We start from the raw sequence: 23,422 nt of genomic DNA, 5'->3' as shown, positions 1-23,422 counted from the left end.
AGTTGAGGGAAATGTTTTGCCTCTCATGACGTACTTGGGTGTGCCTTTGAGTCTTCGCACAAATTTACTGCACATGTCTTCTGGTGACAAATCCAAAGCCAATGTATTCACTTGAGAATTTAGATTTCATTCAAAACACAGTCATCACGGCCTGCCCCGTTAAAATATCAACAACAAAGCAGAGGCTACGTTTTGGTTTATGTCAAGGAAGTACTCAGAACCTCTATGTAATTTAAATAAGAGGATGTAACTGCAAACAAGCAAATAAAAGTACTTTATGTAAAAAACAGCCACTGATACTGAATAACTACATTACTTTTACTCACATATTTATAGGATTTTACTGTTGTAGTTCATTAAGGTGGAGTCATTCTTTTCCTATTTCACTCTGGGCTACAGCTAATAATCACTACTTTCATTATGGATGATCCTGATGACTACTGAATGCTCTGTAAACAATTGTAATTTGTAAAGATTTGTGGAAAAAAGAAGCTTGAAGACTAATTTTAAATGGTATAAAGCAAATCTTGTTAAATTCTAGTTCCTGTGTGAACTAAACTCTTGGATAGATTAATCTATGGCAAAAATTTGGATTTTATAAACTCCAAAAAAATCTTAATTTGTAGGTAAATAAAAGTACAATTTTGTCCAATGGAGAGGAAATGAAACGTAACTCAAAGCATAAAAATACTTGAGTAAAAGCTGCTTTGTTGTACACTGCCACAAATGTCAAAAACATGCAGACCAACCTCAATACTTTGTTCAGATATCGAGAGTTACAGATGCAAATAAAAACTTAACTTGAATATTTTGACATTTCTGTGACATTTCTTCTTTTTTAAATTAAAAAATAATAATTTTTATATTTCTATTCGTTAAGTAAAATAGCTTTTAAGTTAATCAGCTTTGAAAATATGAGGCAATTTAGTTTTAGCTGAGTTACATTTCGGTGGATTTCCAGTTTACAGATTATTTGACATTACAAACTTGCAAATGTAAAAATAACATCAACTGACAAAGGAAGATGATTCTGATGGAAGTTGCAGAAAGTTAATTATTCTGGCAAATTTAAAAATCACAGTCAGCCTTTGCACCTAAACTCAAAGCAGTCGGAATCACTTTAGTAACAATTTAACACATAGCTTCTCTCTATTTGTTACTTTTTTCCCACCACCATCATCACTTTATGTGTCTAAATATTGGCTGTTTTTCTTCTGCTGGACGACTAATTGAATGTTTCAGGACATAAATTCTCTAAAGTAAAAGGAAGTTGAGCGCTGTCGTCCGACCCCGTCAGGTTTAAAATAGCCTGGACATGGAAGTATATTTATAGGCAGCATTTGCGTTGCTATGCGTCCCCGTGACACCAGACACTACAACTAAATGGTTTCCTTGCGTCAGAGGAGAACCTACAACACACTTTGTCACTTTTGGGAGATCACCACCACACATGCAATCGGCTGAAGACGTGCACTTAATAGACTCCGAGATCAGCTCAGTAACACGTTAATGAGACACATGACACGGTGAGGCATCTCCTCCTGCTTGTCAGGTTAGAGGAAGCCAGACTGAAGCTGGAAAAATGGGTGACTTGAGATGAAGTTTGACAGGTGCTCTCCCCCGGCGTCTTTAGCCTCATTACACACTGCTGGCACCTCATGTAGGGACTGTGTGCGTCACTTTTTGTGCCTCACATAGTTGTCATTTCAATCAGTGCCACGCTGCTGCTGGGTTACTTTATCAATAAACTGAAAGAAGCCGGGGGCACGTAGTTTAAAAAAACAGGAAAGAATTTCAAGAGTTCCAAAGGAGAATAGAAGCAAGAAAACGAGTGACGTAAAGAATTCAATTGGAAGGAAGGAATGAGTGAAGGAATGAAGGAAAGAAGGAAGGAAGGAAGGAAGGAAGGAAGGAAGGAAGGAAGGAAAGAAGGTGATCGGAAGAGGAAGAATTAAGAGGTCAATCAAGTATGGAAGTAAAAAATAAAGAAAAGTGACTAGCACGGAAAAAGTAGAAAGTGTTACAAATGAAAAGGAAGACTTGTGGAATGAATGTGTTCTCCTTCAGCCTCTTTCAACAAAGGAGAACAAGCTGCAGTGTTAAATTCCAGACTTCAAAACAACCGACTGCACATTGTTGAAAAAATTAAACATAACGAGCTCAGCATTACAGACATCCTGCTCCTTCCTGCTGCCTCTAATGAAACAGCTGTGCAGCCGGAGCGTGAAGAGGCTCGGACAGACCCGACCTGACAGCTCTCTGACTAGCTGACCGGACTCAAGTGACATTTGCTCATTTTCGATAACAACCTGAAAATTACAAAAATTTCTTTTGTTTGACTTGGTTCAGGTTGCCTGATGAGGGTGAAACAAGCACAGCACTGTTAATATCCACTCCAAGAAAAGGCCAAAGTCAAGTTCTGTACTTGTCGGAGCAATTTTAACCGGTTTTTCAGGTGTCCGGAGATGGAGATCCACTGGAATCTTTTGTTCTGCATATTTCTTCATCTTCCATCCCTGCAGCTCTCAGAGGTCCTGCACAGTGGTGCTTTGAGAGTAATGCTAACATCAGCATGCTAACACATAATTGCCATCTCAAATTGCATACTCTTCCATACTTACACTAACTATTTTGAGTGTATAAGTGGGTTCACATTGAGTACACAACAAGTGCAGTGATGATGTACCATAGATTATATAAAAGACGGACATAGCTTCCAGGTCGGAAAAAATGAAGCCAATGTGGAAGTGCCTTAAACCGATCCGAAGGCCACCAGAAGGTGATAGCTGTAGTTGCAAAAACACGTCTACGGGAAGGTGGCTGTCTTGCTTGACTCTGTAAACACTTTGCTGTTGAGTTTATGGGCTCAGTCGGTCAACTTCAAGTCTGTTTTGTAAATCTTGGCCATTCTGTGTATCAAATGAAAGATCATGTGTAACATGAAACTGCATGCTCATTGGTCAACCACTCCTCAGCCAATGAGCATGCACTTTCACAGTCAGACCTGCCCCTTCTTCATCACGTCCAAGTTTGTGCAACCAAGATGGAGAACGATGGCGATGCTCATCTCAAAACTTCATACAGGGACTTAAGAAACCAGTGGGTGACATCACAGCAGCTGTGCCCATCTTTAATACTGTTTGACTGTTGTATTCATAACAGTCACAAAGGTGTGCACACTCCTTAAATAGTTGTCATCTTTCCTCTGTGGTGTAAATGTTGGAGTTGCCAAACAACCTGCTTCTTAAAAGCAGTTTCGTGTTTCCAAGTCCGTCCATCTACTTGGTGTTGTGTTAGTTTGAACTGTTTTCTGTCTTCTTCCCGTGTGATCTCCATATGATGGTGATTGAAACCATGCTACATCTTCCCTACAGTAATGTGTTCATGTTAGCCACACCACAGCTCTGTAACAGTAGATCATTTATAGCTATCACACCTTCAATAAATCTCCAAATGTTGCTGTTATCATTTTCTGTTGCTTTTACATCCAAAACTATTGCAACACTAGATATTGTTAAAGAAGTTATTCAGTTAGAACAAGGCACATCGTCTTTATCAACATCAGTTAGCTAGCGAATGCAACCAACTTGCCTGAACCTCATAAATTCTCCTTTTCACGGATGCCTGGATGTTTGAACTTTATTGTTACACCTGGGAGAACAGCCACACTGGTCATTTTATTGGAGCTGAAAGAATTTAGATGGTTTTTACTCTCAGTGGTGCCTCAGTGCGTGTTTGCATTTGGGAGCTGAGGGAACATTTGGACCTGCAAATGGCTAAAGATGCCTTACCGAACATTTCAGCCATTAGTACATGGATGTTGCCAATGACAATTTGTTAGCTAACTTCAGCAGGTCAAAGTACATGTGCTGTGGTAATATTTGGTGTTACGCTAAAATAATAGCATGTGGAGAAAACCACTTGTTGGTGAAGCTGATCTGTGACTTCCCAGCTTCAACGCAAAGTTCACGTTGATCAGATCCAATGTAGTTAAACACACTGAGCTCAGCTTTGTAAAACCACTATGATGGTGCAAAGTTAAATAGCCTGAGCATAACCCGGGGCTAAATCCATCATCTTTTCCCTAATTAAACATTATAGCTTTGAGCTTTTGGGCACTTTTTAACTCTAGTTTAGAGAGCGTGTGTCAGAAACTCTGCACGACATGCTTTTTCTTCAGTCCTTTCATGTGCTGCCAGTGATTCTTGGAGTGTCTGAAGAGTTGGCTGCCCACAGTCCCAAAGGTGCTGCCGGATAGGTTTGCTCTCATTCTACCACATTATGAAGAAAAAGCTTTTCCTGACCATTTCCTCCAATTTTTACATTAAATCCCACTTCACCAGGACTCCTAGTGTCATTTCCAATAAAATCCAACCAAACGCAGAACTTTAACCTGTCTGCAACACCAGCCATCCGGAGACACGCTGTTCTGCGGCTCTGGATCTGTTTACATGGTTTTGGCTGATAGTTTTGGTTCTGTGTTAAAGTCATTGTTTTAGTTCCTGTATTCAGCATCACTAACTCCACGATTTATCCTACAACAACAGAAAAGTTTGCAAGGTGAACATAAAATAACATTTAGCAACTAAAGAGTAACGATTATATGCCAAAACATCGGTAATGAGCGTTACCGCGGAAAAAGGAAATAAAGACATTAAATTGATCTTTATCCGGTGAATAGAAACGCACCTCCAGTTGGTTAGTAATGTTTCCTCTTGTCACCTTTTTAATATATTAATAAAATAACATTTTGAAAAACTGTGTGAACCTTGTGTACTCAAGGTCTAAAAATCCTAGAAACTGCAAGAAAAACTAGATAACACACTTGATGACAATACGCAGCTTTAAATAACCAAATGTAAAGTTTGTTAAGAAGTTCAATGCCCTGTGATGAAATCTTCCTGCTCTGCATCAAGAAAATAACAAAACTGACTCTTCTTTGCTCTGCTGAGCAACAGAAAGTACTGAGATGTACCTTGCAGAGTCCTTACGCATCCGCCTGCTATTAAACTGCTGAGCCAGCAAATCAATTGCCAGAACACTTTCTTTAATGCAGCTGCTTTTGTCCTCTGTTAGATTCTGACGTCCTGCTTCTTTATGCACTTTTTATTTGAACCCACAGTTGAAGGTACTTTTTCCTCGTGGGGAGCAGGGTCGCACAATAGATCTGATTCATATGTGAAAGCGTCTCGTAAAGCATTTGATTTATGACTGCGCAGCATCTGAATCCTCTCTTGTGCAATGTTTGCGGTAAACAGCAGACGAGGACAAAAGTGAATGAACAAAAGGAGAGTCAACACCCTGCTCTCAAGATCATCGTGCACCAAGAGTGATTGCATCCATATGGAAGGAGAAATTGTGACTGTTTGTTTGTCTTGAACTGGGTTAATCTGTTTCTTTTCTTTTCTTTTCTACAGGCAGATTTTTGGCATTTCGTTAGGCTGAGCATACATGGCCATTATGTTTGTCTTTATTGTTCCTGATCAGCCCTGTCCACTTAAGGAAGTTTAGAAATTAGAGTTTGTTATTCAAAGATTTCCTCTAACTTAAATCACTTATCAGCCTGTTAGATATATGTCTGATCCGAGGACATTAATCTTATATTAACTGCATGATTGGACACATACTGTATAATGAGATTTAAAGAAAGCGAGAATAAGAACCAGTTAATTGTCAGAAGATAGCTTTTTTGTAATCCTGATGACCATTAAATGACCACAAAAACATGAGACTCCTCATTAAATCTGAAGTTTGCTGCAGCTGTTAACCTCTCGTTTCACAACAAGCCTCTCTAACCTGCGTCCAGCGTCTCATGTCATTTTCACCTGTCGAACTTTGTAAATATTTACTGGCGAGACTGTGGCAGCACTGCAGAGGTGCTACAGTATCTGTTGTCTGCACTGTCTGGAAGTTCTTCACTAAGAAACATATATACATATATAACATAACAAATTAACAACTTCACTCGTTGTGCAGCTGCTATGAAAAGGGAAATTAGCTCTAGGGAGCAGAGTTTTAGATTTTGCTCGCAAGACATTTTATCACACGCGTGTGAGTGGACTGACTCACTTTTGGACTCAAGTGGCCACTTCAGGAATCACGGTTTTTAGCACTCCTCTCTCTCATTGGCTTGATGCTCCCAGTTTGCTGCTTGGTTGTGTGGAAACAAGATTTTTGATGCTGACTGAACAGTGTCCCCTTTACGTCAGCAGTTTCTATCAGATCTCTACGCCTTTGATTACAATGTAATGCAATGCTGTGCTTTAAAAACGTTTTAAAAAGTTACAATAAAATGATAGATATAATTTCCTAAATCTTTTTTGTTAAAAACCTTTAAATTAGCGTGCCTGCAGATCATTCTTTGATTCAAATCTTTTTATCTTTTAAGTGTTTTGGCAAACGTAAACTGCCATTTCCCTCTTCTGTCAATGAAGTAAATAATTTGAATGGCTCGGGGAGGATATGAGAAGGTGTGTCTGTCGTGCCCGCAGAGGTCATTTAACAAACACGGTGATGTCATGGGAAGTAGCTTCTTCACAGCACTCAGTTTCCTTTTCATGTGAACAGCTGAGCTGCTTTGTGCAGCTGAAACTTTCCTGCCTGGGCCTCATAAAGCTGATATACCCCCCCCCCCCCTTTCCAGAATCACTTCTACGTCCTCGCCCGCAATCTATGCAACAACATGCAATATGCAACCTACATGTTTTACTTTGACTTTAAGCTTGAAAACATGTTGATTGCAGAGTTCTGTTCATGTTCAGTTTTTTGGATTATATTTACTCTGATGTCTGATAAAAGTATCACACACAGACTCACATCTGTTTCCAGCAAGCCGTAGTTCGAGCATGAAGTTCTATGTGCTTTTCTAACTGAATTTAGACCTCACCCTGCACACTAATCAACTCTGTTACTTTTTAGTTTTGTTAGATTTCACTTTGTGATTTTGAGTTTTGTATGTCAGAGTTTGTATCAAGCTGCCAGCTGGTATCATCATGTGGTTGACAAATGTGTTTCTGTTGTGTTGGTTGGATTAAAATTTGTTGCAGGCCAGGGTAACTCTGATTCGCTGATTTTTTGTTTGACATTGCCATTATAGTAGATGTTTTTATTTTGTTTGTTTTTTTAATGCTGAACCAACCTGTGAAACCATCGAGACATGCATCCCATCAGCCTCAGCTGCAGGGACCAAGCAGTAAGGACACAGGGGTTTAATTCAATTTCATTTATTGACCCCAAAATATGAAAAATAATTAACAAAGCCAAAAACTTAGACAGGCAGAACAATAAAAGAGGTCAACTCAATAAACTAAACTCAAACAAACATAAGGCAAACTAACCTGCTGAGATGACGCATGAGGGAACTTAAATACGGGCTTAGCTAAACCATAAAACACCCTCAGGCAATGAAGCATTTGGTTCAGTTTTTGCCAACCAGGAAGGAGAAGCCAACCCCCCCCCCTCCCCCCCCAAACAAAAGTTTGACTTTGCATTGTTGATCTGTGTGCACTCCATATAAACATTTTAAGGTGTGATGGAAAAAACTAATTTAATAAAGAAACTATATACTGGAAAATTAGTAAAATATATTTAAAGTCGGGACTGCAAAGTGAAGTGAAGCAACTAGCGGTGAGGTGCTGATCTTACCATGTTTGGCTCGCCATCACAATAGTATTTTGTGTTAATAACAAATGTCAGGCTAATGCACTGAAGTATTCAAAGAGTCAAAGACCACAAGGCCATTTCAACTTCTATTACAAACTGAATGGAACGGCACAACACAGCGTTACCTTGGAAAATAATTAAAGCACGATCTGGTCCAGTTGTGCAGGAAAAAGCTACCCAATGTCACAGTATTGATACCAAAGGGTGAAATCTGATGCTTAACAATCAACTAAAGTAACACTATAGGTATCGACTCCTAATAATCTCTTATTGTCTCTTAAGTATAAAACCAGTTCAGAAGTGCAGTGTGTGGAATTCCAGGATGCTCTCATTTCCATCATGCCAACTATTGCAGTTTTGGCTCTGCCACTCCCAAGTCCGATCACGTGGATGTTTAAATGTACTTTTTACAACATGCACAATTATTCCACGTTCCTTTTACCTTGTGAAACAGAGGTTGGAGCTAGGAGTGACATCGGACGTGAGTTGACCTCATTCCAGTAACAGTAGAAGTTAAAATGGGCAACGTTTGCTCTCTAGCAGGTACAGCCATTCAGCCATCACTAGTTGCACGACCAAGTGAATAAAATCTGCAGTCAGCAACCATCTGACAGGTCTGTGATGCTCACTGAAAACGTCCTTGCATTTGCTTTGGTCTCTACTAGATCCCCTCAGTTGTCTGTAATTTGCATGGAAGATGCAACTACTCTCCCATCAGAGCGTAGTTGAGTTGTTAGCTACAGCACTGAGGCACAACTTTTATTTTAAATCCTCGCTATTTCTCCACCTGGCTGGTTAGCAAGTGTTTGCAGTCGATCTGCTAGCAACCAAAGCAATCAGAAGGAGAGTTTTTTGGGTTCAGCACACTGTTTGTGACTGATTTCACAGAGCTACTGTCAGAAACCTGCACTGACCAACCAGTCAGGAAATACATGTCTCTATTGCAAATGATGGTTGTATCACATCCAATATGGTAGACAACTTCCACACAATGTGCACACAATGTCATGTGAGAAACCTCAAAAGCAGTGTCTGGAGAGCCTGATCAGTGCTGTGTGTGGCTTATTTAGCGAGTGCCAAATACAAAAGGAATGCAGCATTGATTTTAGAAGGAGGTCTGTTAGATAGAAAAGGCTCTAATAATATCATGAAAAAGAATTCTGTTCCATTTCTGCCAACAGATCCCTAAATCCTATGCACCGAGCTTTTAATTCATAGCATTTGGGTCTACTATGGCTTTACATCTCTAAACTTCTGGAACATTTTGAACAATGAACTGATGTCCCACTGTTGGGCCACCCTGAATGCCAATCACCAGGCGAGCCAGACTTGACCATAAGCCCCCCTTTCTCCCCCTAACTGAGTGTAAACACTCAAACAATCACTGGGAATGCCGGGAGGTGTGTTTTGATGAGGTCTGGGTGAGCTTTTTTGGGTTTTATCAGCTGTGGACATTCCTCTGAGTTTCCCCACGGGGAGAACACACAAGCTGCTCTGATGACGTACACGAGACAATGGCGAGAAGTCAGTTTTACAGCTTCCAGCTGATTTAAACTCCAGACCACACATTTAGACCGAGACAAAGATTTGACAGAGTCAATTATAGTCTGTTCACTTTGCCCAGGACCCTCTTGGACAGAATAAGCATCTGAAGATTATTAAAATGTAAAGGTATAAATGTTGAGCTTCGTGAGCTTTTGATGCTTTAGGTTTTTGAGGCAGGCACGTGCTTAAACAATATAATCCTCCTCTGAGTTTCTGTGTTATGTCAGTGATGTTTTAGCATGCTAAACATATCTAAGATGAATAAAACTGCTACATTTCATGTAACAAGTTGTCCTGATTACGGTGCCTGACCTGCTAATTTATATCTTCTTTTTTAAAATAATAATTTAAGCTAAATACACAAAGTACTCTGAACTGTCTTTGTGCATCAAGCTGCTGTATGAATACGTTTCGTTAACTCTTAACTTATATGAAGTCAGAAAAGCCAGTTTTAAAGTCTGAAATAATTGTACGTAAAGATTTCTTCTTTCCTTATATCTATTTTCTTTTTTAAAAAGTCAATGTGACTTTTTAAAGGCAAACTTAGGTTTCATATGTATATCAGCAACACCATTATTTTTAAAATTCTTGGCTAATATACCATTGTACATCTGCATTGCAACTGTATGCAGAGGATAAAAAGAAATTAGAGTTGTAGATACATTCTTTATTTTTATATATATATATGTGTTGTATACGCTTATATTATTACAAACCCTCTATAACTTTGAGACGGTTTATCGTACATGCAGATAAGCACTTCACTTGAGCAGATTTTTAGCATTTGCAGCTCTCTTCAGTCACATTTAGGGCTGAGTGAAACATAGGATAGCTGGTGGCGGGTCCTTGGTGAGAGGAAACCATGGACTCTGGGAGGGGCAGGTTCCCACACCCAGAAGAAGAGACGCAGAACGTTGTAACACAAACAGTTCTCCACTCAGGAAGGAAAGGGCTCACTTGTTGGGTCTTTATCAGATCTGCGAGATCCTAAGCCAAGCCACGCTTCTCCTGCATGTTTGGGATGAGCGCCTCTCAAGTGTATGTCTCATCAGACTCTGTAATCACGAATAGAAAAGGAAATTGCATTTTATTACAGGGAGAGACTCAGTGCTACCTGCTAAAATGCGACCTGGCATGCTGGATCTTTTGCTCTGTGTATGCCCATCTCCTCAGTTTAATACCTCTGAAACACCTCAACTTAATTTGGAACTTGGAATATGCAGAGAGCAAGAGTACAGTGTGTTATTGGACGTGTTTTATTTATAATTATAATCTGCATTATTTATACGTACTCTAACAGGCCAGAGGTGTGGCCCGAGGCTCATCCAGCCAATACTGCATAATGAATAATGCAGACTTGGTCTTTAAAGTGGAGTGTGATCCTGAATGAAAAGGAGAAGCACCTGCTGTTAAACGGCTGAGACTTTGATGGGATGTATCAGGATATAAGCTCATGCCTGTGTCTTTTTTCTGACGTAAATTAGCTTCATGAGATTAGCTTTAGCAGTATTGTCTATAGCAGGTTACAATGTCAAACCAAACAAGTTTTGAACACAGTGTCGCTCTCACCTGGGCTGACTCGAGCTCAAGTTTCCTTCCTGGTTCATTTAAATTTCTGGTTTGACATACAAACAGTCTTTGTATGCAGGCACAAATTTACACATTCAAAGTAACTTAAGACCAGTGAGATTCAGATTTCCAGCTTTAGTTTACAGGATTGGCCAAATCATTCTCATAACAAATTCCAAAGATAATTTTGTAATACTTAAAGGTACAGTGTGCAAAATCTCACCACTGTTGTTCATCTATAGCAGGGGTGGGCAACTCCAGGCCTCGAGGGTCGGTGTCCCTGCAGGTTTTAGATGTGTCCTTGAACCAACACAGCTGATTTAAATGACTAAATTAGCTCCTCAACATGTCCTGCAGTTCTCCAGAGGCCTGGTAACGAACTAATCGTGTGATTCAGGTGCAGTGTTGGTCAAGTTACTTGAAAAAAGTAATCAGTAACTAATTACTGATTACTTCCCCCAAAAAGTAATCCCATTACTTTACTGATTACTTATTTTCAAAAGTAATTAATTACTTAGTTACTTAGTTACTTTTTAAAAACACAATTTACAACCTGAAGAGGTGATAAAGCGATAGATCTTTCAGCCCAATTCTACTTTTTCTGCATAATCCATCATACAAAATGTAATCAAATGGAAAAGTCTCTTTTTTTTAACTTGTTTTTATCAGTTTTAATCTTTTAACTTTATGCATCAAGCAAAAATTTAATTATATGCAACATTCTCTGACTTGAATAAATTAGTTTAACATTTAAACCTATTTTCTGCTCATTCCAGCACATAAAATAAAATATTTTTTGTGTTTACACTCACTCTTTCAAATAGATGCAAGTAAAACACAGCAGAAAATAAATAAAGTCAAAGACTCAGCGGCCCTGTTGCTCTATTTTCACCTGTAAAGCAGGAGTAGGATAGGCGGAGGTTTACCCTGGTGCAGGTGTGCCGCGGTCAGTTGAAGAATCCGCGAGTTTCTCTGTGAATTTCTCATTACGTCGTTACGCGCTCGGTGCTTGCTTGGAAGTTTAGGGGTTTTTTCGGTGTAAAAAGAAGTTTTCTTCCCACGCACAGCGGACACTAATGTTTTTGTCACTTTTTATGGAATCAAACTCAAAGTAAGGTCAGTACTTCCACGCTTTAAACGCTGCACGCTCATACTCTCTCCCACAATCGATATGTGATCCATTGTTGATCTGCACACAGCTGTTGCCACTAACGTCGCACTCGCTTACGTCACTGTCGTGAGACATTCTCGCAAAAAATCACAGTTTTAGTAACGCAGTAACGCAGCGTTCCTACGGGAAAGTAACGGTAATCTAATTACCGTTTTTGCAATAGTAATCCCTTACTTTACTCGTTACTTGAAAAAAGTAATCAGATTACAGTAACACGTTACAAGTAACGCGTTACTGCCCATCTCTGTTCAGGTGTGTTGACCCAAGGTGAGATCTAAAACCTGCAGGACACCGGCCCTCGAGGCCTGGAGTTGCCCACCCTGATCTATAGTGAGTGCAGACCGTCTCTCTGCTGTTTACCTCAGCTGTCAATATGCCACGTGGTCACATCTTGTCCGATACGAATCGATGACTCAGTGAGGTTCACTCATGAACGCTATACTGATGTGTATTTTTGAATTTCTGTTGGTAAGCGCTGCTGTTTCTGCAGCTGTGTTAGAGAAACTTTCTTTGAAATGGATCTAACATTGTTGGACTTGGATAAATAAGATGTGAGAATGTAATCAAACTGTTTATCAGAGGGAGAATATGATTTTAGAACACTCGTGCCTAATATTAGCTGGCATAATGTGAGTTTATAACCAGCTGTTGTTGTTGTTTAGCCGCTTGTTGCCAGCTGTCTGTAGATGGGAGGGTCGCATGTCTTATCTGCTGACAGTAAGTAATTCTGGCAATATTAGGAATAGATAAGCATGCTTATGCCTTTGTGACTTAATTCCAGCAGATGGTGACTGAGGTAAGGAGGAAGAGGATGAGTGTGGAAATGAGGGAGGAGAGAGCAGTTGTGGAGGAGGTGTATGAAGAGGAGGAAGATATAATGAGAATGTATAAGTTTGATCTCTTACAAAGAAGAGTTTCTCATTAGTAGTGACCCGTCGTGTGTATGTGTAGATAACAACCATGCTGTAGAATAAACCCCAGATAGACAAATAGTGAGTGAGTGTTTAAATATCAGTTGTTTTTATTTAACCTTTTTTTCTCAGTCTTGGCATCACTTAAACTCTTATTTTAAAAAATTACAATGAAGAAAAGATATTTTTAATTTGCATAAATACATAAATGATGAAATGGTCAAAGGAAAGAATTGTTACGTAGCCCCGATCGTTCTCTGAGCAGCATCTCGGTTGTGTAAGACTTCATGGAAAACCCCTGCTGTTACAGGGAGAAGACGAAGGACTCACCATCTTCATCACCTCCTTCCTCTGTGTGTTTTCTGCCCCTGCAGGCCAGTTCAGCCTGAACAAAATATTCCCTCATGGCCCACTAAAGGAAAATGAGCAAATTCTAATTCCAAGGATTGAACGGTGGATTTGAACTGTTGTGTAACTGTAACTGTGTAACCCTTTCTCCACTCAGTTTTATTCTCTTGAGATTTTAACCATTTAAAGCCAAGTGTGTCATGTGTTACGTGACTTTAGTGAGTTTTTGAGACTTCATCAGTGTAACTTAAATAAATCACACAATAGATTTTTAAGTTGTACAAAATGATGAGGTTATTTTTTTAATTACAAAAAACTGCCTGATGTGGCGAATATGACACAGATTTAAACTCACATGTAAATATTCATATTTATTTATTTAGAAATTATTATTAGAAGCACCGTTTTTTTCTTCTTTTCATGAATGGAGATCACATTATTTGTATGTTAACATTAACTAGGAGGGATTTACAGCATGCATGCATGTCGCACATAAGCTCAGTGCAATTCAGTTTCAATTCAGTTTTATCTATGTAGCACTAAATTACAACAACAGTTGCCCCTCATCACTGCCCATGAGGCAGTGATGAGGGAGAATGGATGGCCATACCTGTTATGTGTCTGTGAGGGAGAAAAAGGAGAGTTGAAAAGTACAAACAAACTGAGAACAAAATGATGCTCTACAGTTTTATTCTCTATTCTTTTTCCACTGCTCAAACAAAGAAAGGAAGAGTAAAGCAGGAAATAAACACTATCTGCATTTGTCTGTATGAGTAATCTATTGGCCTTTTACTCCACATTTATCATTCTTACGTTGTTATCCACACCCAAGAAAAACGTACAAGCTTTTAGAAAGAAAATACCAGAAGGGTTTTTTTTGTTTTTTGGTAAGGTCATGTCTTAAGGTCACTCATTTGTTTTGGGGGATGGTTGACGCAGGGAGAGCAGAGGTGAGGTCAGGATGTGTGAGATGGAGGGGAGGATCCCCCGCAGGGAGAATCAGAGGCTCGCTGTGAAAAACGAGCAAACAACCTGTCGGTGCTTCGTGCCTGAGAGACACAGGAAGAATATAAAAACTCTTAACATCCTCGGCTCGCAGACGCACACGGCCGAAGTAAAGTGCACAATTTGTCAACACAATCCTTTCCCATGTGTCCCAGCTGTCTGTCTGCCTCCAGGTCCCGCAGACGCTGCCGGACTCCCTGGCACCAGAGTCTGGCGACGCTGGGGGAAGATCTATCCCCAAGATATGAGCAGGAGAAACTCCACCCGAGAGGCTGCTGTACACACAGACAAACCTATTACATCCTCTGAGCTAATCGTTCTCTGAGAGCACGACAACACAAACATCCCCAGGACAGAAACATCACTCTTCCTCTGACTTGCTGCCGTTTTAAGAGTTTCGATTAAACTTTTTTTAGTCTTTAAAAGTGCTCGTGTTTCTAAAAAACAAAAGGAACAGTTTGGAATGATGGTTTTTATTTGTATATAAAATTGCAAACACAAAAAGGTAGTGTAAAGTTTTACAAAGGTTAGAGATTGTTTCTCGGTGGAGTTGCCCCTCCAGCAAGCTTCAAGAGGAGCTGAGTGCTCGGGCAGGTTCAGGGGTTAAGCCTGTTTCCTGGGACATACAGAGGGATTACAGGCCTGAACGTGAAGAGAGCAGTGAGGTCATTTTGTACTCTGCACATTTAATGTGTACAATCTGCTGCTCAAACTCACTTTTAAACCGCGAGGCAGGAAACATCACGACTGATTGTCTGCAGGAGAGCTGGAGCAGATCGGTGCCTGATTTCATCCTGAACTGTTTATGTTATGAAATCTCTTTGTGGGGTGAAAATCCCCCGAGATCCAATGAGACTGTTAAACTTGTAGACGTCAGTAAAAATATATATTGTAGCAGGTCCTGATATAATTTCTCAATTTTCTGAACTGATAAGTTGTTTTTTTCTGAATTCAGGGGAAAAGTTTCAGTCCTTAAAATAACTTTCTAGTAGATACAATAGAAATAGGCGGTAACAGTGGGAGTTTTTAAGGGAAAAAAGACGCATATGTGAGAGTAAGTATTTTCTGATCCCATAAGAGCTGAGAAAACCATCTTCTACAAAGTATATAATCATGCCCAAGGTCCTAAAGTTGGAAAATCTGTAAAATAAATCAGGAAATTAAGAAGACTCCAAAGTTTTAAAACATAGCAAAGACTCGTTTAAGTACAACGTTAAAGGGAAGGAAATAACAGAAATAACAGAAGAAATCGTAGAGCTCTAAGTAAAGGCAGGAAACATTACAATAAAGAAATAAAAGCTCCTTCATCTACTCTTTTCTCTTCCTTCTTGTTTTGTAGCTGGAGTCTCCGGTTTTCTTGCACAATCAGGACTCTGAGGTCCCAGAGTGATCCTCCTGATTGATTATGTTGTCTGAAAACACGCTTGTGGGATCATCTTTTCTGATTTTCTATTAATCAAATGTCATCTGCAGTATTTCTGCTGCAGATAGTATTGTAAAAGGTTTTAAACCAATAATTTCATGACTTTGGTTTTATTTTGCTATGAGTGCTGTGTGTTTAATACTGATACCACTGGGACTACTACTCATGAAGCACACTATGTATCTGTGATGACCTTTAGTGTAGCTTATTCTGTATTAAAACTTGGTTCCCAGCTTGTAATCTCACACCACACAAAGACTGTCTTCAGTGTGGAAAAACCAGAAGGTTTTGCACTAAAAATTGTAGCTTTCTTTATTTTTCATGTCATTATCTCAACACGAGTTGCTGTTTGATTTCTGCTCTCTTTGTAGAAAGGTTGTCTGGGTCAAAGTTGACCTGCAGCTTTACTTCTTCTAATGCTGATAACTGCTGCCCCCTGCTGTCCATCACACTCAAAATTTCCTGCACTGCAGCAACAGGTGCAAACACGACCTGAGACGTTCCACATTATTTATTGCTGTTTTTATTTCCTGTTTTTCCCACCTCCGTGTGCCGTGCACAAGCAGAGATGATTCCCTTCGTGGTAATCTCTGATTCTGTGACACCCGGAGGTCAACGGGTGCCGTAATCCGTCTGGATTTGAACGTTCTGCAAAATCAAAATCATTGAAAAGATATTTTAGGAAGAAAGTGTGTCGCACCCTCTGTGAGACTGAGTCTTCTGCTTGGTGTGTGAGCTCTATCTGAGTGACTTTTTAGTGGCTTCTATTCAGCCAGATGGCTTCCTCCGTCAATCCCCAGTTACAATCAAGATTAAGATTACACCACACACACACGCTAAAATACGTCACACACACAGTAATTAAATATTCCCATGATGATGTAACACAGAATCTGTTGCTGTGTTACAACTGAAGCTATTAAAGAGAGCTAGGGATGGCAGAAATTCCAGGTTGGAGGAGAGATGAGGATTAAAGTATTTTTACCTCAAAGCCACACATCCACAGCGCTCGTCTGACACAGAGAGGAGGAAGAAGACAGGAGCGAGGCAGAGAGGTTGGACAGAGGGCAAGGAGGGAGGGCGGATTGAAGAGGATAGAGAGAGAGAGCCCTGCTGTCACCAGGCTTGCTTAGTGTTCTTGGTGTGTAGCGGCTGTTGACGCCTTCTGCCTCTCCGTCCACTGAGGTGCTGGTTTCAGGGCCTTCTGGGCCACCCAGCATGAGGCAGGCATCATGGGCTTTCTGGAAAACTACCAGGAGATTGACCCCGTCACTTTGAACCTTTGCATCCTTATCGCCAGCTACGTTATCTTGCTCCTCGTCTTCCTGATATCCTGTATAATGTATGACTGTCGGGGCAAAGATCCTACCAAGGAGTACGCCCCGGACCCACAACCCACTCAGTCTCCCATCAGACTGGTGGTGATGCAGAACTCCTCAGCACCTGTGGGACGGTGGGACACAGCCAACATGATCACCACCTACCACGAGCCATCGAACTCAGACTTCAGGGAGAAGAAGAGCACGATGGTCTGAGTGCAACTTACCTCTGTTTATACCCAACTCATTTTTGCACATACACTGCTTTTTGCATTTTTCTGGGGTTATTTTTGTTCTTTTGTTTTGACTTTTTTCCTGGGACAATGCTACGATTTGACCTACATAGGACCAAACTCGGACGGTAAGGGAGAGTGACATGTGTTGATGTATTTAAGTACTGTGTGCATGCACGTGAAATCCCTCTTTATCTCAAGGATCTAAAGGCAAAGCCTGCAGTCACCTCTGGAAAGCAAATGTCACAACCAATAAAAGACGAAGAATAAGAGGGGCATGTCTGTTGCGCTGACTGAGAAGAGTGGGATGAAAGGTTCTGGATTAAGGTTAGAAAAATATAAAACGTGCTGTTATGCAGAATAAATATTCTTCAGTGTCTTTGGACTTTGCACCTCTTTGCCATATAAAACAGTCATCTTGGCTTTATTGAAACCAAGCGCTCAGATCTGGCTGCAGTTCAGGGGTCAGTGCTGAACAATTGTTGGAAATGTGACGTGCATCGATGTAGTTGTTGAAAGTTTCTTATCAGGTTCCTGAGCGAGCATTATTAGATCCCCACGTTAAAAGTTAATTTGCTTAATATCTTAAACATTTCGATAAGAATAAGCAGCATAAAGCCGGGGTTAAGCTTGAAGGGTTTCCTTTTGTCTGCCACATCACCGAAGTGCAGATAAAGCATATCAAGGTGTGAGAAACAAGCGAGCACTCACATTAGCTGTGTTTGTCGAGCAAACAGTGCACAGTTAACATAAAGCTGCAGAGTGAGAGTGCACGAGAGGGTGTTATTAACGTTTCCATCTCTAAAGCTTTTCCAGGACTTGGCTATGATCTGCTTTTATGCTCCTTCCGGTTGTGATCAAACTGTTTACATTTTCACTTCAGGTCGTCTGTATTGTTAATCTCGTGTGCCTTTTATTATTCTAACTGCTTGTTGTTGTTTTAATTATAATATAAGTGATAACTGACAGGAATTCAGACCAGGTGTTACAATACAAACACCCACGCACAGTCAGGTCTGCGTTTCAGAAATCAGACCGACTCCTGATGGTTGTGTTGACCAATTTGATCACAGACACTGAGACTAAAACTAAAGATGTTTCCGGTAAATTATGTTTTACTTTAGTTTAATGAGATTCTATTGTATCAGTTGTAGCGTTTCCTAAAAAAAAAATCAGCTAACAATAATGACCCCGGTGCTCCTGGCTCTGTAATCTGAGCATCTGAGACACTAGAACCTGTCAACCTGTAATGGTTTCTGTCTCGTACTCAGTGTCACAGGGCGGATATAAGTTTAAAATACCAAATATAATTAAATACCGCAAATGCCAACTCTGAGAGAGAAGGTATTTTAACAGCAGGTCACTGATTTGACCATTTTTAACAGTACAGTAATGTTTTTCCTTCAAAGGGTCAAAAAGGAATGTAAATATTAACATTCAAATGCGTTGCTTTAGTTATGTTGTGTGTGTGTGATGTTGTTTCATCTCTGCCCAGTGCTCCCATGCTGCCTGTTTTCTTTTAGTACTTTTAGTAGGTTTTTTTCACACATCAGTAAATCAAAAGATATTCACTTTACTTTTATGTCCCTGCAGCTTTCACCTCCTGTTCTTTGTATTTAAAGCTCCGCATGTAAGAACAAAAGATCCAACAAAAAGAAAACAATCAAATTAACAATTGATAATATAATATACATTTAATAGATTTAAAAAGCAGAAAAGTCAGTTTTCAGTTTTATTTGTCATATGCAAGTTAGCACAGGGTCAACATTGCAATGAAATGTGTTTGACGAGCAGCAGTCACTCAGCAGCATGGTACAGTAGAAGAAAATATAATAAAATATAATAAAATAATAAAAAAAAATAGAAAAATAGTAAGGAGCAAAATATTAGAGAGACGTGGTAAAAGAGAAAAGATGACTAAATATATATGTATCTATAAATATAAACATATGTACACTAGTGATTAAATAAGAAAATCTTGAAAAGAAATATGACAGGAGGGCAGATGGGATATTGCACAGGATTACAGTATTACGAACTAATTATCTAAGAATCTCCTAACAGATGTAAAAGAATTGCATTCATTTTTTAAATTAATTTTAAAGACCTATCATCATTCCCTTTATCATTATTTAAATGTGTGGAAATAAATAGTAGCAGTACAAAAAGCTGAATCGTAGCTTTAACTCATCTGCATGTATTCTTTGTGTGATTGTTCGTAACCCCGTCGGTTTATTTCTCCATTTCTAATTTTCCTTCAATGTTTCTTCACATTTCAGAGCAGAAAGATATTTTTTCTGTTTCATGTTTGAGTCCGCTGGTGAATTCCCAGGAACGTCTGTATATTATATTTCTCTTTGTCTTTCTCTTCATTTGGTAAACTATGTTGATTATTTTGTCTTTGTTTCAAACAGATTTTCAGAGACAACAGAAGAATTGTGATTATGTGTCTTTGCTTCGAGCACCCAGAGGCGACTCTTGTTGCTTTACATATAAAAACGCATGTTGCTGAACTGAACTGAATTTGCTTCACAACATTTTCTCCAGCAGTTTGCAACTTTCCTGTTGCACATTTGGAGATATAAAATATTTTGTATTTAGTTTACATGATTGTTGTTAACTTTTCAGAAACAGTTTGGAGTATACACAGTAATTGTAGCTATAAAACACTGAAATCATGGTACAGCAATGTGTTTTGCAGTTTATTCATCAATGATAGCTTCAGTTTCATTTTACAGAAACAAATATAAAAAGACATCTGGGATTTAACAAAAAGGAAACAACATTAAACTTGGAAAAAAACGAAGCTAGCCGTCCTGTTTGCTGATTATTCTGGACATTGTGATTACGGCTGTGCTGTGCTGCCAGCCCTCAACAGAAATAGCTGTGTCTGAATCTGGATCTAAAGTCTGGATGGCTCTCAGTGTAATCCTGGATCTTCTAAGAAATGCACCATAAACAGATCACATTCATAAAAGAGGTCAGGATGATTCTTTGTAAAGGGAAAGGCTCGCCAAACAGAAGACAAATATACAACGGCTCCAGAAATAGCCTCAGTTAGATTCTCTCTGGTTTGTGCAAAAATTAAATCAATAAATAATTTTGATTGTGCAAATTAAAATAGTGCAACTAGCATAAAAGATAAGGCACATAAACCTGATATAGCATGATAGAGTAACTGAGTTTTAATTAACACCAATTTAAACACACTAATTTTTTTTTTACCTAATTAAAAAGGAAACCAATTCATAACCAAAGGTCAAAGGTCAATGGGCAAAAGAGGGCGTTAAGAGATCTTTGCTACTGTTAAAACTGCACTTTTAGTTTATAATTTACAGCCTTTTAATTATTATAAAATTACAACCTTTTAATATTTGTTTCACATAGTACGAATGCGTAGAATAGAATAGAATAGAATAGAATAGAATAGAATAGAATAGACCTTTATTATCCTGCGGATGAGAAAATTATATAAAATATAAAAGGAAGACACAAAGTGGTCCTACATACATGAGCAACTGAAGTTTGTATATACAGGCAACAATGTACTGAAATATGTATAGAAAAATTGTACAGAGATATGTATAACATGTATGAGGATAATCTCATGTACTGTACATGTGCTACAGTACATGAGAGTAAAGGTGTTACTGTGGTCATGGGGTCCATGGATGGCTTAATCTCACAACATCGACAAGTCAAAGCCGAAAAACATCAAAACCGAACACCAATCACAGCACTCCTAAATAAATCTATAACATCTATAATAAACTATCCATCCATCCATCTTCATCCGCTTTGTCCGGGGCCGGGTCGCGGGGGCAGCAGCCTAAGCAAAGAGGCCCAGACCTCCCTCTCCCCAGCCACCTCCTCCAGCTTATCCGGGGGAATACCAAGGCGTTCCCAGGCCAGCCGAGAGATATAATCTCTCCAGCGTCTATAATAAACTACAGATTATTAAATAAAATATGGACAAAATGTGAATATGTGCACTAAGCACTAATTTCATTTAAGATAGGTCACTGCATTTAGTTTGGTGGTTAAATGTACTAACAGCAGACTTTAATTATATCATGCACACATCAAAATCACACTGTAATATTTGAGTTAATGTTTCAATCACTCTAATTCTTGTATTTTTGCAGATTTCAGTTACTCTCACAATAGTTTCTCCTCCAAAATGAAAAATGTGACATCGTGATCAATACTTTCCAGAATCTAATAGACATGAGACTTTAATAAAACTGTACATATAGTATTAAAACTTCTTGTGTATCGATGGAGGTTTTTTTTACATTTTTTAAATGAGGCCAAATTATTTCTGTCTAATGAGGATGTGTTTCCCAGCTGACACAGTTAAAGTACAGTCAGTTCTCGTTCTAAGTATTGGTTGTGATATAATAGATGTTGGCCTTTGACACTGAGGTGTGTAAAAAGAGGACAGAACGGCAGCAATAGTAATCCTGCCTTTGTGCTTTCCATTACACAGAGCGGCAGGCTCAGCTCGATAGATGCGAGATTAATTAAGATGGGTACGGAAAACGCTGCAGCGGGAGAGCTCCTGACCTAAATACTCTGTTTAGTTTTGCATTTTCGTGCTGCGGTGACTGTGGCTCTGCCCGTCAGACCAGTTGTCCATCATTAACAGGCTCAGAGGTTCAGGCTGTGCCCTCTCTGCATGGCAATGGCATGCCAGCGTGCAGCGCAGGTGATTGGATGAATGAGAAGCTTTGTAAAATCACTGGGATTTAAAGGTGCTGATCCATTGTACTTTTTTATTGTGCATCATGCTAAAGCCAAATTAAACATTTTTAAGTTTAAATAGTTATTTAGACTTAAAAACGTTTCATTCATTTGACATTTTCTTTCTTTCGATGGCAGTTAAACAGATTGTTCATGATTAATTAACACTTATTCATTTTATTATATTCGATTCAGTTTTTTCACTGTGGAAGACGAGAAAAGGAAAATAAGCTGTTCCTGTGTTTGTAGTTAATATTAAATTGCATCTATTAAATAGATGAGGAAAACTGTGACACCATGAGTGGAGTGAGTGAGTGATGACAAACAGGAGAGTGTAAAATAATCCTCTGCTCAATGTCAAAGTAAAGCCCTGTGATGGCAAGCTTTAATGTTTCTATTAAAGGTTTGCAACATAATGAGGCAAAGCAAAAACATACTGTCAGTAGTGCGACACTGATTGTCCTTTTTTTGAGAAAGCAAAAGGAAACAATTTGCAATCAAAAAGTGCATGAAATTTTAAATAAAATAAAGCAACTATTTGCCTTCATTTTTAGTAAAGTTATGTTTGGGGTTTGTGATGACACTTTAAATACATTCAGTACATTTATTTCATTACGGCGACATACGTGTACATGAAAGGGATATTCTAGTCTATTCTATTCTCAAACACAGTCGGTTCATTTAGCTAATATGCAACAACCAAATGATGTCTTAAATACTCATTTTCTTAATACCTCCCCTCCCCCTCATCACCCACTGGATATTACCCATGGACTTTGCATTCTACCCTGAAACAGTAAACCAATTACAAAGCTGTTTAACCCCCTGTCACATGTACACATAAAGCCTCTTTTATTCCAAGGGCACTTGTCTATACGTTTCCCCTACAAGACAAATCTACTAAGAGCCGAGAGCCGTGCTTTCTCTTTGCTTTTCTGCTAATCCTGCATCAGTATTTACATGTGGAGGACTGAGTCGTGTTTTCCACCTTGTGTTGTCTGCAGTAAATGTTTTTAAGGAAACTGAAAGTTCTCCAGGTGCACCATAAGCATACCTGAACCCTGACCCCGGGCTATCAGGAAGATTAGATAGCGTGCATTTCTAACTGTAGCTATTCATACAGTTGCAGAGAGATTACAAAGATTTGATTTGTTTTAGCTGTGGTTACACACAAGCCTGAAGTAAAACAGGAAGCTGGCCTCTGTATCAGATGAAAATACTCAGATTCTAGCATCACAGGGTCGGGATGTGCCGTGGCTTGGTGAGAAAACAAGGAACAGGTGTGTGGGGACTAGAAATGATCGGCAAAGCAGGAAATGCTGAAGACCGCGTCACATTTTACTGTAAAAATCCCCATGTTTACACTTTGGAAGCATTTACGTCATCTGCAAAGACAGGTTGGACTTGTATTTCCAAAACCTAATCAGTGAGAACTTTAACAATGTTCTGTCAGTCTATATACTTATATAGTAGTACTATAAAGTAGTAAACGT

General features: G+C 39.2%; 1 pseudogene; it reads left to right on the top strand.

Annotated features, from left to right (window-relative positions):
• Positions 1-16,866: 16,866 nt before the first annotated feature.
• LOC146711966 (small integral membrane protein 36 pseudogene) lies at positions 16,867-17,230 on the top strand (annotated as a pseudogene).
• The last annotated feature ends 6,192 nt before the right edge of the window (positions 17,231-23,422 follow it).

The sequence above is a fragment of the Copadichromis virginalis genome, linkage group LG4 (assembly GCF_057382275.1).
Source record: "Copadichromis virginalis isolate Kocher_CV1m ecotype Utaka linkage group LG4, C_Virginalis_male_GT1.1, whole genome shotgun sequence".
NCBI lineage: Eukaryota > Metazoa > Chordata > Actinopteri > Cichliformes > Cichlidae > Copadichromis > Copadichromis virginalis.
The sequence above is the reverse complement of the archived record's forward strand: the minus strand, read 5'-3'. Positions and strand labels throughout refer to the sequence as shown.